The following is a 19,995-nucleotide window of genomic DNA, read 5'->3' on the forward strand; positions in this document are numbered from 1 at the left end:
GCATTACACTCTTTTTTTTTTCTTTTTGGGTCCCACCCAGTGATGCTCAGGGGTTACTCCTGTCTCTGCACTCAGGAACTACTCCTGGCAGTGCTTGGTGGACCATAAAGGATGCTGGGATTGAATCTGGATCAGCTGCAAGACAAATGTCCTGTCCACTGTGCTATCGCTCTGGCCCAGCCAACAGTACATATTTACCAGCCACACCTATGTCCTTACCTTAACCTCCACCTTCAGATGTTCTATAAGTATGGTAGCTATTCTGCATTAAATGGGCCATTTTCACCATCAGTCTGTGGTTCCCCATCTCTCTTTCTCTCTCTCTGTTGGAAAAGCCTGGGGAAGTGAGGAGGCGGCTCTGGACCGCCAATGCTTCACAGCACCCGCACATTTTACTTCGTGAACTCTCAGTGATCTGTTGCTCTTTATTCTGTTCCCCTGCTTACCTATACCAGTCTCCCACTGCCCCTCATTCAGAAATCGGGACAACACTGAATGTGGAGTCGAGGCCATAATCACTGGCACGCTGGGGTCTCCCGAGGCTCTGAGATCACCCGGTAGCCCCCTAGGGCCCTAAAACATAAACAGGTTCACGATCACGCAAGCTCAGGGGAGCCCTCACTCATGAGCATTCCCAGAGTGCAAAGGCCCCCCAAGAACAAGGGCTGAATCCTCTCTTTATCCTCCCTGTTGGGGGCTCCCAGGGAGAATTGAGCTCCAGGAAAAGAGGCACAAATCAGTGGGGAGATGCAAAGAGAGGTCCCATTCTGGCACTCCTGCCACCTGCCCAGCTGAGACCCCACGGTGCTGGTGGGAGGGTCCCCATGTTCAACTCCCTCATCATCTGGGATTCAGCCTCAGTTCAAGGATGCTGTAGCAGGGAGGGCATTTGCCTTGTCTCTGGCAACCTGGGTTTGATCCCCGGCATCCCGCATGGTTTCCCAGCAATGCTAAGAGTAATAATCCCTGATTGCAGAGTTAGAAAGAAGCCCTAAGCACACACACACCCAGTGTGGCCCCAGGACAGAACATGCCCAGGAGAGAAAGAGGGAGAGATCTGGGTTCATGGGAAAATGTGGAGAGAACAGGCTCGGAAGAGCAAGCAAGCCCCCTGACCTGCTCTTTTTTATTTTTGGCCTTGGCATATCTTCTCCTTTTATTATTATGATTATTATTCAAATTCCTATTTGGTTTTAGGGTTATTCTCAGATACACGTGACTCTTCCTGACTTGGTGCTAAAGGGTTGACCTTTGTAGGGTCTGGATTTTTTTTTTTCTTTTTGGGTCACACCCGGCAATGCTCATGTGTTACATCTGGCTCTGCACTCAGTAATCACTCCTGGCGGTGGTCAGGGGACCATATGGGATACTGGAAATCGAAGCAGAGTCAGCTGCGTGCAAGGCAAACACCCTACCTGCTGTGCTATTGCTCCAGCCCCAAGGGTTGCCCTTGGTAGGACTCAGGGGACCATGTGGTACCAGGGGCTGAACCTGGGGCTCTGACATGCAAAATGTGCTTCAGCCCTTTGAGCATCTACTCAGACCCAAGCTTTTATCTTATTATTACTTAGTTTGGAGCCACATGCAGCGGTGCTCAGAGCTTCCCTCTGGTTCTGTGCTTGGAGATCACTACTGGTGAGGTCCTAGGATCCTCTGGGGTGCTAGGGATGGTTCCCTACCCTCTAACCTATCTCTCTGACCCTCAAGGCAGAACTTTTGGGGATGGAGCGATAGCACAGCAGGTAGGGTGATTGCCTTGCATGCAGCCAACCCAGATTCAATTCCCAGCATCCCATATGGTCCTTCAAGCACTGTCAGGAGAAATTCCTGAGCTCGGAGTCAGGAGTAACTCCTGTGCATTGCTGGATGTGACCCAAAAAGCAAAGAAAAAAATTTACTAAAAAATTAAAGTGGGAGAGTGCTAAGGAGCTGGAAACCACCGAACTCATTGGCAAAGCTGTTTTTTCGATGATGTTTTCTCCTTTGCTTCCCTCCCAAGCACCCAAGTGGAGGAGAGAGGGCGACCATGATGCTTTCTGTTGGGAGGGCAACAGCAGTGCTCAAGAAGTCGACCGGGGTCCCCACTGGCAATTCCTGGCCAACTGGGTGGCAGTTCATTGCAAGGTCTCGAGGATGAAGTACTGGAGGTCAACTGGGCCAGCCTGGGCAGACACCCAAAAGGGTCTTTAGAGGACTCAGCCATTTCTGGGGATTTGAGTCTCTGTGTGGTGCTGGGGATTGAACCAACACATACCAAGCTTGAAACCCCACTCCTGTATTATCTCCCAGTCCCTGCAATGACACATGTAGAGAGGAGAAAATGAAGGCCCAGGGAGGTGCAGCAGCTTCCCTGAGGTCACACAGCACGAAGAAGTATCTTTGCTCTGGGGATCCTCAGGGAAGCAGGGAGGATGGACACGAACCCCAACCACCACCCCGCCCCTGTGCCCAGGTCAGAGTGGAATTCCCCCACAAGGAAGCTCTGTGCAGGGCGTCCAAGATGGTTCCCTATATGCTCATCCCCCTGGAGACCGGTCAGGTGGACATGGAGGTGAAGGTCATGAGCATTGAAACCTGGGACCACGTGAGGAAGACCAACCTGGTCCAGGTAATGGACCAGAGAAAAGATGGGGGGAGCGGAGGGACCCTCCCCAGGCTACTGGCCAGTCTCCAGGTGGGACAGTTTGGAGTGTTAGGGCACGGATCGTGATCTCCCTTTAAGGACAAAGAGACTCCAGAGACTGCAAACATCAAGCAAGTTTTATTGTAAGACTGGCTAGCCAGGGTCAAACCACCTACACAGACAAGCAGGTCAGTTAGGTGAGGCAAAACCCCAAACTTCTTCAAAGGGGATCTTATATAGGCCTTCAGTGGCCATTACAGCAAAGCCTGCGCATTTCATAGCCAATAGATTTGTAACAACATATACTTTCTTAACCAATCCATTTAAAAGTACATCACTCCTTAGCCTATAGATTCAAAGATCAGGGTTTAAGTACATAGGCATTGTGGCTAGTGGGCATCTGGTAACTGGGACATTTGGTTATCACCTGGCTTCCTTTGATTCTCAGCCATGCATTCCAGTGGAGGTAGATAAAGTTCCTAACAGAGGTAATAGATAAGGAAGGCTCAACAAATGGTTCCTGAATTTACATCCCAACAGGGAACAGTCAACAAATGGTTTCAGAATTTGCATTCCAATAAGGAATGGTTTCACTCTAAAGCTCTGCTAGGGAGGGGGCAGGAAAGTGAGAATTACTAATTTGTAGAGTTTTAACTCTGGAATCTCCCTCAGGGTCCCTAGGGACCTTACAGTAACTACTCCCAGTGGTACCGGAGACCCTGTGGTACTGGAGGTAAGCCCAAAAAAACATCTACAGACAGAGAAAGCCTTGATCACAGGGATCATTGAAATCACTCACATCTGTCATTCATAAACCTGATGCTCCTGACATAGCACTTTCTGTTCAATACACAAAACAAGTACTTTTTTGTAGGGGGGGAGGTAATGCACAACATAAAACGCCCAGGAGTTACTTCTGGCTGCACAGGCAGGATCACTGCAGGTGGGCCTGGGAGGGGAAGGGATCATAACCAGGTCATCCCCTGCAAGACAAACGCCCAGAAATTCCCAAAATCTGAATTTCAATTTACCTTGAATACATCATTTAATCTCCCCTAGGCCTTGGGTCAGATACACAATGCATCCATTATCTCTGGGTTCTTCATGGCTTGCCCTTTGATTTTTTTTTCATTTTTTGTGTCCCACCTGGGTGATACTCAGGGGTTTCTCCTGAATATGCACTCAGGAATTACTCTGGGAATGTGGTGCTTGGGGGATCCTATGGCAAACACTCAGTTTCCACCTTTTGATCTCTTAAATATACACTCCTATGTCATTCTTTATATTACATTTCTCAAGTTCAAATTAAACTTGTGACTTAAGTACTATGAGGGAAAGGGAATTGCTGATGATTGCAATTCAGGGAAACACAAAGATCTTCCCATTCTGTACACTCTTAAGACTTCTTGTCACTGTGTATTTTCATACGCCTATGAGGTCTGAGTTCTGGTGAACCTGAATTAACCTCCTGAGTTACCTTATATAGCAAACCATAATAATAATAGAAATGATTACTATTTCCTATGCCAGTGTCCCAGCACTTGGACTTGATGTGTATGTTAACCTGTAAATAATTGGTCCTTTTTTTCTTTTTTTTTCTTTTTGGATCACACCCGGGGATGATCAGGGATTACTCCTGGGTTTGCACTCAGGAATCATTCCTGGTTGTGCTCGGGGGACCATATGGGATGCTAGTAATCGAACCTGGGTCAGCTGCATGCAAGGCAAATGCCCTACCTGCTGTGTTATTGCTCTAGACCCTGTAAATAATGGGTCTTGCTGATGGAATCCAGGTGAAAACTGATTAAATAGGAACTAAGTAAATGGGTACAAAACCACCCCTCAATCACAGCTAGCAGTGTCACTCTTTTTGCTTTTTTGGTTTGCTGTTTGTTTTTTTGGTAAAACCCAGAGATTCACAGTGGTTACTCGTGGCTCTGTACCCAGGGATTACTCCTGGTGGTTCTTGGGGGACCCTATGGAATGCTGGAAATATAACTCAGGCTGGCTATGAGCAATGCGAACTCCCTACATGCTGTGCTATCACTCCAGCCCAGTGTTTCATTTTTGCTTAGACTCTGGCTTGAGGCAGAGACACTGGTTGGGGGGGTTTATGATGAAAGAATCCATATTAGGGCATCAAATTTTTGTGTACTTTAGCTAACTTGCAACATTGCTTCCTGTAAAACTGCTTGGCTGCTTTGCACCTGGGGGAGAGGGGACTTGGAAAGTGAACAGGGCATAACTTCTTTTCTAAACCAAGTGTGACAGGATTCAGGTGTATTTACTGTCTCTGAAATGTATTGTCTCAGTAAAGCACCCTGCAGATTTGGGTAAAGGATAACTCAGGATGGAGGTGGTTGGGGGAAATTGCCCTTTCCTGGAATGTATTGTCTCAATAAAGCACCCTGCAGACTTGGGTTACTCAAAATGTGGATGGTCAAGGGAGATTACCTAAGGCTTAATGATTCCAGCTATAACCTTGCTTGTGCTGACAATCGATGTACGTAAATGCTGATCTTTGAATCTATAGGCTAAGGAGTGAGGTACTTTTAAATGGATTGGTTAAGAAAGTATATGTTGTTACAAATCTATTGGCTATGAAATGCGCGGGCTTTGCTGTAACGGCCAGTGAAGGCCTATATAAGATCCCCTTTGAAGAAGTTCGGGGCTCTCAGCCACTGCCCATTTTTGGGGTATGCTGCGGAGCCCCAGCATGCTGGTCTAAATAAACCCCGTTTTTACTCCTCAACGTCTACAATTGTGTCTATCTGGTCTCTCCGCGCCTCCCAGGGTTAGGGAACTCCCGATCCCAACAATGATAGAGACCAACCAGAATATCTCAGTGAATCCTTTGGAATGGAAAAAGAGGCAAACCTCCACACTTCAGGCCTTCCTCTGTTATATTTTGAGGAGCGCTTTGCTCAGGCCGTTCTCTTGGCTCTGAGCTCATCCATACCTGCGAAGGAGGACATAGGTATCCTTATGGGGATCTGGACTTTGAATCCTGATCAGTCTTGTGCAATCAAGCACCTTCCTGCTGTATCAACTCTGTGCTCCTAGTATTCAGATTTTTATTAGATTTCCCTAAGCATTGAGGATAAATATTTCTGAAAAGTTTAGGATAATGGCCTTGTCATTGTTTTTTAATAGGGTGGATTAGAGATAGTTGAAATGGACTTGACTGTGCACAGAAAGAGTTCTGATGGTTGCATGAAAGGATGAAACGGGCCGCTTGATCAAAATATTTTACAAATGGTGGGAACCTGGCAGAGTGCCCAAACTCCCATCTCAGCAGGCAAAAACATCAGCTGTGATGATTAACTATAAAGGGTGGTCACATTCCTGGATTCCACTCTCCTCATTTCAGTTATATTAAGAGAAAAGATGACAAAACCTTGCGTTTGCAAGTGGTATAATCTCAACCTTACTAGCCACCGGAATGATTGAAACCATTTTTGGTCTGTCCAAAAGACAAAGTCTACAAAATATTCTGGTATGCTGTGGTGCCCATAAGCTCCTATGCGTCTCCGTTTTTAGGGTTGGTCTATACATGGGATTTATTTATTGAAGTATGTTTTATGTAATTCATGCCATACTTGGCAGTTCTTAGGAGTTTGTGTTGTTTTGGATGCCAGGAATGGAACTCAGGAAAACCATGTTTAATACAAGCATTAAGCCACAGTACTAACCTCTTTCCCCATAGAACTAACTCTTTCCCACAGTACTAACCCCTTTCCTCCTGGTTGAAAATATGTTTCTAAAGCTGCATCCTGGAGTTTCTTTATAAGTGAGAGTTCTCTGCTCACAAGTTTTCAAGGGGTAGAGTGTTCACTGTACAGTGCGCTCTGATGTTCTTCCCATCCTTTGATCCTGTCCAGAGTCTCTCCAGCTCCCTGGGTTGCTGCTAGGCCAGTTCCTCTACATCTTCAAGGCTGGCTTCAGATTCCCTGCACCAATCTTGATTAATGACTTCCCAGAGAAACTCATTGTCCCAGGAGCCATTCACAACCTACTTGCCTGTTCCTGTTTTACTTTGATTCAACCTGCTTTTGTTTTTATGACGGACTTGTGTGTGGAAGCATTGGTTCCATGTTTGACCAGTACAGGACCAAGAGTCTTTGACTTAACTCGCTGCCCTGATCTCTGTGACCAGCCCCTCCAGCACTTGCTTCTCCTCTCCTTTATAAGAAATAATGCCCCCTGCACTGATTCACCTGGGCTGCCATAATGGTCGGTCTGCACTTGGAACCTGGCACTTTAAGGCTCCTTGGTGAAATGGATGATGTCACAGATGGGAGTCTTACATGTGCACCTTTACTTCCTAATGATGTCAAGTGGATCAGGCCTCCTCTGGGCATGATTTTAAAGGACAAAGTTATACTTCAGTCGAAGAGGGGCACTGAAGGACAATTAGTGACAGAACATGAGCACCTCTCACCTCCAGTGCCTGTAATGTGACCACCGGGATTGTGCCAGCTTTTGGGACACTTTTGTGGTTGTTTTTCACTCTCCCCCCCCATCCATATCCAGTGGGTTCCGGGGGTCTGCCTTGCTCCAGAGGCTTTAGGAGAATGTAGAGCTTTGCTGGTTGCATTGGGAGGATTTATCGTGGCACATGAGTCTCGGGTGTGAGCTTGGGGACATCTTCCTCTCCAGCTCTGCTATGGGGCAGCATGGCCTGGGTGCGGAGCTGAACATGGGGGCTTGTGGGTCTTGAGGATGCTGGACCTGCTGATGGAAGAAGTCTTGACCATCCCAACATTCTCAACCAGGGGCTGTACCAGGCCCTGTCTCGCAGCTTTCAGTGTAGACATGTGTATGTAGAACTGCCAGATCACTTTGAGGGGCAGCTCCTCAGCCCCCAATGGTAAGGACCCTGTTGAAGCCCATCTTTTTCATTGGCACCTGCCAGGAAGAATCCTGGGGAGCTATTTCTACCATGTGGCTGAGGGTTGTAAATGAATATATATATATATATGAACGTTGGGACTCAGAGAGATGGTCTTGGTGGCTGTTTGCAAAGTATGTTTGTTAATGTTATTTCCTTCGTAAATACAATGACTCTGCTCGACATGTTATCTGTTCAGCTCATCACTCTCCATCTGTCCCAGACCTGGCAACCCCTAGATGTCTGGATCACCTGATCCTATCCCAGAAAAGAGGAAAAATGAGCCTTTCTGACCAGGCAAGTACCTGGTCAGGAATATTTGAAGCTTGGCGCTTTAAGGCTCTGGGCGAATGTGCATGTGACGTAACAAAATCCGGATCCTTTATCCACTGGGCTTCGGGTTCTGTGCTGAAGTGCCGGCCGGTCTCGTGGTTGTGGAAGGTGAGGAGTGGGTGAGGGGGCACCCAGGGGAAGCAGGGGGGTCCAGGAAGGACGGTTTCCCTGCCGCCCGCCAAGTGGTCGCTCTGAGCACCCTGAACCTCCGTGGTCTCCACCTTGTTGGCGGTGGGTTCGCTCCGTGGCGGTGGCCCGGGGTGGTGGCCCCTCACCCGGGACGCACCAAGTGCTCCTGCCGAAAACTTTAACTTGTTTATAAATTGATTTTGAGGGAAACAGAGTCGTTACTGAGGATTACTTACTTAGAAAGATGCGTAAGGGTTGGCCGTGGCTGGCCAGGTTCCATCCCCCCAGCGTCCCGGTACCAGCTTGGAGTGAGCCCAGAGCCCGGAGTAACCCCTGGGCATAGCCCCTCCAGCCCCCAAAGAAAAGGTGGTTGGGTATAGGAAGCACGTGATCGAGGAGATAAACGAATTTGAAGCACTAAGGTCCTTCTGAAAGCTCCAGAAACAAGGACAATAACCGAACAAGCAAAAGTGGAAAATAAGTTTTAATTTTTTTCATGTGTTTTAGACCCTTACCCGGTGGCACTCAGGACTCCCCCCCCCCGGGGATCCGAGGACCCTTTGGGGTGTCGGGACGCGAGGCCAGCACCCTCCCTGCTGACCCATCACTCGGGGCCCTCACAAAGCAGAAAGTGTCAGAGCTAGAGGGAGCCTCAGTCTCCCCCAGATCTGATGAGGCGTGTGAGGGCACCTCAGCGTTAATTTAGTTTCAGGGCGACGACCAGCACCTGGTCAGTCACAGGGGTGGGTGGATCATCCCAGCAGTGTCCCCAGGACATCCCGTTACTGGTCCCCTTTCATTCCTTAGGCTGATTGTGGAGTAGGTAAAGCATGGGATTCCCTCATCAAAGGGACGTGGAGGCACATTCTTTTTCATCTTGGGGGGTGTTGAGCCCCACCTGGCAGTGTTCGGGGTTCAATCCTGGGGTTGCTGAGGGTACCCCATATCTGGGTCAGCAGCTTGAAGGAAAAAAACACCCTCCCCTCTGTCCTGTCATTCTTGGGGGGGTGGCGGGGTTGGATGGGGGGAGGGGCTCGGCATATTCTTTATTTATTTATTTTTTTTTTGCGTTTGGGGTCACACCTGGTGATGCACAGGGGTTACTCCTGGCTCTGCACTCAGGAGTTACTCCTGGCGGTGCTCAGGGGACCATATGGGATGCTGGGAATCGAATCCAGGTCGGCTGCGTGCAAGGAAAATGCCCTACCCGCTGTGCTATCGCTCCAGCCCCCTGGGCATAATCTTTATATGCTTGGGGCTCAAAAGCATTTGGCAGAGCCTTTGATTTTCACTGGTGCATTCGGTGGGTTCTGGGAGTGCAGGAAGGTGCGGAGCTTCTCTTTCCTTTTTATTTATTTGTTTTGCAATTGGGGTCACACCCAGCAAGGCATTATGGTTACTCCTGGCTCTAAATTCAGCAAGCACTCCTAGTGTTGCTAAGAACCATAACGGATGCCCAGAATTAAACCCAGGTTGGCCACCTTCAAAAGAAATGCTCATTTGTCTATGCTGTCAACAGGCCCCAAGGTGTGGAGCTTTAAGCCAGCTCAGGTTGCGGTCTGGAGGGGTGCATCAGGGTGGTGCTATGGTGGGTCTTGCAACCAAATATGCAGTCTTAGCAGAAAGTAGCTTGGGCACTTCCAGAGTGTTCCCTTAACCCTCTACTAACGCAATTTAGAATCACTATTGGCCATTATTCAGGGCTGGAGCGACAGTACAGTGGTAGGGCGTTTGCCTTGCACGCAGCCAACATGGCCGACCCGAGTTCGATTCTTCCGCCCCTCTCGGAGAGCCCGGCAAGCTACCGAGAGTATATCTCCCACACGGCAGAGCCTGGCAAGCCAGCCGTGATGTATTCGATATGCCAAACACAGTAACAACAAAATCTCCAGTGGAGACGTTACTGGGCCTGCTCGAGCAAATCGATGAACAACAGGAGGGCCTATTCATTTAAATGAATTAATTATTTAGTCTGTAGGAAGTACAACTGCAAGACTCAGTTACTTCTCCTGCCTTTGCACTCAGGGATCATTCCTGCTGGGCTCGGGGCACCGTATGGGATGCCAGGATTCAAACTTGGTTTGGCCGAATGCAAGACAAGCACCTCACCTTCTATACTGTGTCTCCAGTTTCTTTACCCACTGTCGCTGTCACTGTCACTGTCACTGTCCTCCCGTTGTTCATCGATTTGCTCAAGTGGGCCCAGTAACTTCTCCATTGGAGACTTTGTTGTTACTGTGTTTGGCGTATTGAATATATCATGGGTAGCGTGCCAGGCTCTTTACACAGAAATTTCTTTTTTTTTTTTTTTGGATTTTTAGGGTCACACCCAGTGATGCTCAGGGTTTATTCATGCTTCAGGAATCACTCCTGGCAGTGCTGGGGGACCATATGGGATTATGGAATTTGAACCCGGGTTGGCCGCATGGAAGGCAAACTCCCTACCTGCTGTACCATTATTCCGGCCCCAGAAATGTCTTTAATTTATTGTACTTTTTTTGGCCACAGCAACACTCAGTGCTCAGGGGTTACTCTTGGTTCTCAGTTCATGTATCATTTTTAGCAGTGCTGGAGTGGGTGAACCTATGTCCTGTTGCATATTGACCCCGGCTTAGCTGCTTTAAAGAAAAGCACCCTATCAACTTATTAGCTTTGCTAACCGTATGTGATCATATTTCCTCAGAAAAAATAATTTTTTCGTCACCTTTCCAGATTCCAAGCATCTCCACTGTCCATATCTCCAAGACCAGGGGTGTGCCCTACTGTTCAAGTGAGTACTTGCAGAAAAAGGTTTTCCTGGGACCAGCTGCAATAGGTTCTAAATGTCTCACTCTTAGGGGTTGGTGCAGTAGTACAACCAGGAGGGCGTTTGTCTTTCTTGCAGTGACCAGAGTTATCCCTGCCACAAAATCACTAGGTGATATTGTTCCCTGAGCATCACTAGGTATGACTCCAACCCTCCCACTTCAGAAATTGTCTTGACACATGAGCATTCTTTGAGCATCTTTTTTGGGGTTGGAGTGTTTCTCCTGTCTCTCCGCCCCCCCCAATGCTCCATTTGCTAAAAACTTGGAGATAGTCTGAGACTCTCCCTCTCTTGTGTCTGTGTGTTTGAGGTGTAGGGGAAGACATGCCATGTCCCCCAAAAGTAAATCAGGTGATCAGCCCTCTGCGCTCCTTTCCATGGGTGTATCTCACTACTTGTGGAACAGATGAGGTGAGATTTGGGGCCACACCTGGTAATACTTGAGGTCTGTGCCCTTCTCTGTTCTCAGTGGACTAAAGGACACTGGATACCAGGGAAGGCCCTCTGGGCTTCCAGGTGGCTGGCATATGCTTCAGTCTGGTGTGCTCTCTCCTGTTTATACCTTCATTTAAAGTTCTTACATGTGAAATTTCTTGAGCCCTTTCAACAGATAGCTGTTAGGGGAAAATGAAGGAGATGGAGGCTCTAAGCAAACTTATGGACTTTAAAATCCGTTTGGGCTAAATTTATCTTTTTCTCTTTTTTCTTTTTGGGACACAGCAGTAATGCTCAGGTGTTATTTCTGGCTTGGCACTCAGGAATCACCCCTGGGAGTGCTTGGGGGACTGTATGTGATGCCGGGGACAGAACATATGCCCTGCCAACTGTACTATCACTGTGGCTCCAAGTATAATTTTTCATCCCCTTTTTCTTTTATCAAATCACGTACTCATAGAAGTAAAATCATAGTCTGAAAACCTGGCCTGTAAGCTCTGAGAATTTCTGGATGTGGTCCCAAAACAAAACAACAAACCCAGAGGACTGACGGTTCAGAATGTATTACTAGATTTCACACCTCTTCTGTTGGCAGTTAACTCCTGACTGCCTTTACTTGGGCAGGAGGAGGATAGCCTATGTGGGATTTTGCCAAACCCAGCAGTGCTCCGGGATCACTCCTTGGCAATTCAGGTTGTGAAGTTAAGTCTTTTGCGTTCATGACAAGTGCCCTGCCACTCACTGTCAGCTCTTTCGGGCCGCTGCAAACCTTTGAAATTGCAGCCTGTACTTCTGGCTCAGGTTTGCACCAGGAGGCCCCAGGTGCCAGCAACTATGCCCTGACCTCTATCTACCAGCTGGGTCTCATCCCTTTCCCCTGCCTGTATCTTTCTCACAAGGTTCACATTTTTTATATAGAATTTGAATTCCTGCAGTCAGAGATAGGCCAGGAATGCAGGACCTGTCCTTGCAAGCAGTCTGCCATGGTACAGTTTCTTGTACAATGCAGGATTCCAAGCACCACTCAGGTAAGGTCAAATTTCTGCCACCTGTAGCAAAATCCAAATCTGCATTCTAAAATATTGGTTGGTGGAGGTGGACTTGTGAACAAATTACATATATAGATGTAGATATAGATATAGATATACACACGTATATATGTGTGTACATATATATATATATATATATATATATATATATGTGGACATATCCTGTGGTTGCTGCCAAAAGGTACCAAATGATACTCAGTGTGGTGCCAGTGTATACAGGTCAGTCGTGTACGAGGCCAGTACCCTACCATACTATAGTTCTGGCACCTAAATTTATTGATTTATTTTTGGTTGACTATACCCAATGGAGATTAGAGTTTACCCCGGCTCTGTTCTCATTGATAATGCTAGGTTTTGGGACCCTGTGAGATGATAGAGATTGAACTTTGCTCAGCTATGTGCCAGTCAAGCAACTTGTGGTCTGTGCTATCTCTGTAGCCATCATAAACATGCTTCTTTGCTAAATCGAGAAAGTTGTGTTCTTTTTTCTGATTAACTACACAATTCACTTTTTTTTTTGTTTTTGTTTTTGGGTCACTCCCAGTGATGCACAGGGGTTATTCTTGGCTCATGCATTCAGGAATTACTCCTGGCGGTTCTTGGGGGACCATTTGGGATGCTGGAAATCAAACCTGGGTTGGTCGTGTCCAAGGTAAACACCCTATCTGCTGTGCTATCGCTCCAGCCCCCCTACAGTTTTCGGATCACAGCCAGAAGTGCTCTGGGCTTACTCCTGACTCTGCAATCAGGAGTCACTCCAGGAGGGCTTGGGAGACCATATGAGAAGTGGGGGTTTGAACAGAATTTACACGTTCACAGATGTTCCCGGTCTCTCCTGGCGGCTCTCTCTCACTGTCCAGATTTGGTGCTCTCGAGCCACTTCTCCACCCTGGACAGCTTTTTCTTTGGACCAATGGAAGTAGAATGAGGACCAGGCTGGTCGCCGAGTAGTTGCAGTTTATTCAGTCTCTTGTCTCTCCCAGCTCTATCCAACCATCTCTCTAACTCACTCTCCAATGCTCTCTGTGACTCCTCTCTAATCTCCCCAGCCACTCTTACTCTCAGCTCTCAGCCTTCTCTCTAAGTCGCAACCGTGTCCTCTAACTCTGTGCCTCTTCTTCTCTCACTGTATCATTGTCATCTTATTGTTCATCGATTGACTCAAGCAGGCCCCAGTAATGACTCCTTTCTATCCCTGAGGTTCTAAGAAGTGCCAGAGTTGAGGCTCTTTCAGGGTCAGGAGAATGAGAAGCATCAATGTTACTGGTTTTTGGCATATTGAATATACCATGAGGAGTTTGCCAGACTCTGCGATGTGGGAAGGATACTTCTGGTAGCCTGCCAGTTTTTCCAGAGTAAGACTAGATAATAAGATTTCATGTGTCCGCGCACTTCCCAGAGCATGATTTTATAGTCTTTGGGTCTTGGCCATTGATGGGATTACACAGCACCAGGGACAGTTAGTGGGTGTAACGCCTACATACTGGAAGATGGGAGATCTGGGTGGAGGAGGCCCAGTCCCAATACGAGAAGCTTGGAAATCTAAGCCCCAGGTCCTGCACACCTGGGTTCCTCTGCTGGTTCCTTCATGCGTGAGGGCTCGTCCGAACTTGTGGGGCTGTGGCTCGAACCAGAGGTCTTCATCTGCTGGGGCTCTGCTCGGGGTGGGGAGGGAAACTCAACACACCCTCCTCCAAAGCGCCCCAGTAAGACAGCCAGATGCGGAGGCAGGAGACTGCGCTGTTCTCTTCCAGGAGCAGGGTTTTATAGTATCTGGGTCTTGGCCATTGATGGGATTACACAGCGCCGGGGGCAGTTGCTGGGTGTAACACCTACATACTGGAAGATAGGGGATCTGGGTGGAGGAGGACCATCCCTTTTCTCAGTGTCCTTCATTCCCCCTGTTTCCCTGAAGCTGCTCTTTTTCTTCTCTCACCACGACCCCAATCCATGCCTCCCTACGTGAAGCGCAATGAAAAATGGTTTTCCGGACTTCCCAATCACCTACAACCCACAAAGGAAAAGCAGCCCTTAAGGTGTGTTACTCCTCTCCTTAGACCAGCAACTTAATTGACATATTTCGTTTTACTTCCTAATGATTACCATTCTGTATGGACACAGTAATAGACATTTTTAGGCTTGTTGGTGACTCTCCTGGGGACTTCTCACCACAGATTCAGACTCCAGTGCTCAGGCTGGATCAATCACTCCTAATCCCAGGAGTGTCCAAGTCTAATCATTACTTTTTTATTCATGACATAATTTGTCCATGACTAGACTCTTATAAATAAGCATTATGGTACTTTGGCCAGGCCCATTTCGATGCCAGGGTAGCTATCTCACCACTTGCTCTGGGTTCATCTAGTCCCTCATTGTACCCTTCTTTTGGGGATCGAGGAAGTAAGGGCAATTGAGGCTTTAGTCAAGAGAGCAGATGACCAGGAGGTAATATTATCTGGAGACCATCAACTCTCAAGCTCAGGCTTGTCTTTGTAACTGTCTTCCTGTATCCATACAAAAAGTAATTGCTCTGAAATAGCTAACCATGCAAAAGACATTAAGGAGAAGAGAAAGACAATATTTACAAGTCAAAGTCTGATCAGTAGACAAAGGTAGTTGAAAGATTATGGGCTATCAACAAACACAAGCTCTCACCTGCCAGGGAGCAATTGCAGACCATCATTATCCTACAATACCTGGTGATCCTCAGTGGTTTCTCCTGGCTCTGCACTCAGGTATTATTTCTGATGGTGCTCCTGGAAACTCGACAGGATCCTGGGGATTGAACCTAGGTTGGCCATGTGCAAGCAACACCCTACCCAGATCTACAGTTGCTCTGGTGTCAATTGAAGAGTTTAGATACACGCAACTGTACACAGAATGTCATTTGAAAGGATGAAAGGGGCGCGTTGATAAAATTTTTCATAAGTGGGAATATGGTTCAGGTCCCAAGCTCCCCACATCCCAGCAGACCATTCCATTTATCTGTGATTACTCACAAGGTTGGTCACATTCTTAGGTCCCACCCATGTCACTTTATTAAGATTAGAGGTAAAAAAGGAAACATTTATGATTGGATAGAGCAAAATTCCATCCATCTATTAGTCAGATGGTCCTCAGGGGACCCTTTGGAATTCTGGACATTGTACCTAGATTGACTGCATGCAACACACTGTACTATCCTGATACTCTCAGTTTGAAATCATGTTTCTGAACGTTCCTCCTGGGGTTTTCTTTGTAGCTTAGAGTCCACTGCTCACGTGTTGTCAAGGGGTAGAGCGTTTGCTGGACCTTGCTCTCTGATGTTCTTACCAGCCCTTGCTCCTGTTCCATGTCTCCAACTCTCTGGGTTTCTACTAGGCCAGTTCCTCTCTGAATCCCCAGGCTTGTCTTTGGAGTCGTTGCTTTCATCCCCATCTGGATTTATTACTTCCACAAGAAACTCATTGTCCCGTACCCTACCAGCTACCTACCTGCAGAGCTTGATTTCTTTTGACATGAAAACTCTCATGGCATAGTGTGGGAAGCCAAGAGCCCTCTCATAGACCCTGACCATGGTTCCCATGTTAGGAACTGCTTGGGACATACATTAGTGACAGTCTCCCAGGACTTCCTGATCTCAGGGATACCTGATCTATAGCCACACATCAGGCTGACAGCTTATCTGGCCTTATCTATAGCAACCTCCAGGATGCATCTACTCCCTAAGACCCTTTGATATACAAATGTAAAGCTCAGGATGCACCTACTGCCACAAGACCCTTTGATGTGCAAATCTCTACCTTGAATGCTAGGTAAAGCTCTTGTTGCTGACCTGACCATATATGGTTATATTGCTTCTGCTCCTGACTGAGCTGCCCAGACCCTATATAAACAGCCTGTATCCCTCAATAAATCCTGTCCCTTTTTCTCTCTTTTTCTATTTCTAAACTGTACTCTGTCTCTTGTGTCTCGTGTTCACTCGGTTGGTCCCTCCTTGCACCATCGGATCAATCCTCGGGCCACCTCCGCGGGCCGGACAGTGGTTACCGGGGCCCCCTGCAGCATAGACTAATAATTGGAATCTTTCTCTGTTCTTTTACATGGAAGCAGCCAGCCCTGGTGGATTGGCTCTTACTGCACACTGTGATAAAGGCTCAAGTGAGCAATTTGGCCCTCATCCCCACAGAGAGGCCGAAACAGGTGGAATGTGTTCTGAGGGTGATCAGAAGATCAGTCTTCCCATGTCCTCAGCACCATCACTTTCCCATAGAAGCCCATATTGGACGGAATCCCCAGAAATGTAAGCACTGAGGACAAACTTTTGAGTCCAGCATGACCCCGGTGGGACTATGTGAACATCCACACAGGAGACAAACCGTTTAAGTGTAAGGACTGTGGGAAGGCCTTCAATGCATCCTCATACCTTATAAACAGGAGATTTCATATTGCAGAGTCCGTATGCATGCAAGGAATGCGCTGTGGCCTTTCTCTGACTCAAACATCTTAGTATGCACAGAAAAAGTCACACTGGAAAGAAACCATATGCATATACAGAGTGAAAGTCTTTGCTTATTCCACAAGCCTTAGTACACAGAAAAACTCACGCTGGAGAGATAACTTATACTTGTGAGCAATGTACGAAGGCCTTTGCTTATTCCTGAAGTCTTAGTTTTCATAATTTCTGTTTCATAGAAAACCCTTATATATGTGAGGTAGGTGGAAAGGCCTTTCATTTCTTCTCAGGTCTTTCTGAGCATAGGAAAGTTCATACAGCGGAATGAAACACTAATCGTGTCACTACTGTGGGAGGGTCTTCACTTACTATTCAAACTTTTTTGTCCATAAGAAAACGCACATTGCAGTGAATATATATATATATATATATATATATATATATAGAGAGAGAGAGAGAGAGAGAGAGAGAGAGAGAGAGAGAGAGAGTGGCAAGGCCTTTGCTTATTTCACAATCCCTCTGAGACACTGAAATTTTCATACTGGAGACAAACCTTATGTTTGTAAAGATGTTGGCAAAGCCTTCACTTTCCCCTAACTCTTTTTTAAACATAGGAAAAGTCATACTCGAAGTAAACATAGGTAGGGGTGTGGGAAGATTTTTACTCAATCCTCAAGCTTTGCTGTGTGAGAAAATATCCTGGATTGAGGCATTATATATAAAATGACTGCAAAAGACTGCAGGAAGATTTTGATGCAATTGGCATAGCTTTCTGAACATGAAAATTCACAGTGGAGAGAAACCTCATAAGTGTAAGGAATGTGGAAAGGTCTTCAGTTTGGCTTCAACCCTTACTGCGCATGTGAAAAGTCATTTTGCAGTGAAAACTTATATCTGTCATGAGTGTGGGAAGGACTATCCTGGATTCTCGGGCCTTTTGCATAGGAGAATTCACACTGGAGAGAATCTAAATATAAATATACATATTTATATATGTAAGAATATAATTATTTATGTAAGAACGTGGAAAGTGCATTATTTGCACCTGTGGCTTTAAAGAGAATCCTGGAGAAAATCCTGTAGGTAAGGAATATAGGAAGGCCTTCATATTCCCTCAAGCTTTAGTAAATATAAAAGTTATGCTGGATCAGTCACTTCAATGATAACAATGGCCGGTGTCAGAACAGGACCCTGAGGTAAAACAATTTTAGTTTCAACAAGTGGGTGGGGGATTGATACAAAAGTACAGTAAGGAAGGAAATAATCCTGTTATGTCTGAAAGCTTCCTGTGATAATAGTACCATAAGTGAAAGGTACTTGCTGATTATCACCTGCACCATGGTTATGACAATGTCCTGGCATGTGGACTTCACAATATGTTAACTGGTAAATAATGATTCTTAGTGATAAAGCAAGGTGGAAGGAATTAAATAAGAAGTAAATAGGTACTAATATTGTATTTTGCTGGGTACTGTCAAGGCCCACCATGGTTTCATTCTTTGCTGTGACTCTGACTTGGCTCAGAGGCCCTGGTTTGCAGGGGATCATGGCAGAGTTCAACCAGGATGCTGCGGTGAACCATTTGATGTTGGATAGACAGCCAAATCTCCATTCTTCAGGCGCTTATGTGTTATGTTCTGGGAGCCACATCCCGCTGTGCTGTCCATAATTTGTGTCCAGGTCAGCCACATGCCAAGAAGCACTTCACTCTCTGTAGCATATCTCCACTCATTGTATTCAGTTTTCCATTTGATTTACACAAACATTGAGGGTAAATATTTTGAGACTTACACTTTGGAAGCAGTAAAATCCTAACAATCTCTTATACACCAAAATGGGACCATATAGAATCCAGATGATTGAACCTGGGTCAACTGTGTACAAGGCAAACACCCTATCCACTGTGCTTTCGCTCCAGCCAACCAGCCTTACACATTTACCTGCTTTTTCCTAGTTGTTCTCTGCGGAGCTGGTGTCTGGCCCTTTAAGGCTGCTTGCAGAAGCAGAAGTGACATCACTGCAGGGCACTTAAGTGTCTGCATGCCAGATGCTGCTGGATTGGCGTCCCTTTGTTATGCAGATGAAGGGAGAAAAGGCTGTCCCCAGTGGAAGGGGTCTGTGAAGGCCTTTTTCCTGGCAGGACACTAGTGACCTCCCATGAATGCCCCTCACCATGCCTCCCGGTGTCTGCACTGAGGGGCAGGGCCAAGCCAGCTCTAAGGACACTTTCAAGCTCATTTTTCAACCAATATCCAGGTGGTTCCTGAGCCTGTCAGGGTTTTGTGGGGGACGTGGAGCTTTGGTGAGTGCAGTGGGGGCTGTGCCGGGGCGCAGGGGTCGCGGGTGGGAGTGCCTGGTTCTGTGGATCCCCTGCAGCTCCGGCGTGGGGCAGTGGCAGGTGGGCGCTGGGCTGAGTGGGTGGGGGGGCTGGGCCGTCCCTATCCTCCCAGCTCGGGGATGTGCTGGGCCCTGTACTGGATGCTTTGGCCCGGACCTCACTGCTATAGAAGCTACAGATTCACTTAGAGGATCGGAGAGATAACACAGCGGTTAGGGTGTTTGCTTTGCACCTGGCCCACCCAAGATCGACCTCCAACCTCGACCAGGACGGGTGCCTCAGCGCAGAGTCAAGTTTCTCGTCCATATCGCAAGTCATGCCTCAAAACTATAAAAGGACTGTTCATTTTGAGGGGCAGAAGGGCAGCTCCCTAATGGCATATGACACTGTAGCCCTCGGTCCCTATTCATTAGTAGCCTTGATTTCCTGACCATCCCTTGGGCGTGGTTCTTGGGGTGGTTGCGGTTTCCAAATGAAAATTTATTTTGGGGCTATTTTTGGTTGTATTTTGGGCACATATGTGGAATCTCAGGGCTTCCTTGAGCAGCAGCACTCTGGAATTCTTTTTTTTTTTTTTAAGTTCTTTATGGGTCATGTGAGATGCCGAATATAAATCTGGGTCAGCATGGGAAGCGCCCCTCCCAGCTTACTATCTGTTACTCCACATTGTTGTTTTTTTCTAATGGAGAATTTCTGTATCCTAAAATCAACTTGAAAATTGCACCCCGACTCTTCTTCTCTCCCTGATCAGGCAAAACTCGGATATTACACTGAGTACTGAGAGTTGTGTTCAAATAATGTCTGGACATGCGCTGCGTGCCTTTGGTGGCTATGATTGGTCTCCCCACCCTGGCCGGTGAAGGGTGACAGAGGATCGAAGAAGGAAACAGGGGCCAGGCTCTTGGTGATCTGCTGGATATTAACCCAAAGTGTCTTAGGCTTCATCTGTGAATTGC

At 47.1% G+C, this 19,995-nt stretch overlaps 1 pseudogene; it reads left to right on the forward strand.

Annotated features, from left to right (window-relative positions):
- Positions 1 to 2,500: 2,500 nt before the first annotated feature.
- Positions 2,501 to 19,995, forward strand: part of LOC130021998 (zinc finger protein 420-like) — a 28,508-nt pseudogene continuing 11,013 nt past the window's right edge.

This window comes from Sorex fumeus, unplaced genomic scaffold (assembly GCF_029834395.1).
Source record: "Sorex fumeus unplaced genomic scaffold, SorFum_2.1 ptg000019l, whole genome shotgun sequence".
Taxonomy (NCBI): domain Eukaryota; kingdom Metazoa; phylum Chordata; class Mammalia; order Eulipotyphla; family Soricidae; genus Sorex; species Sorex fumeus.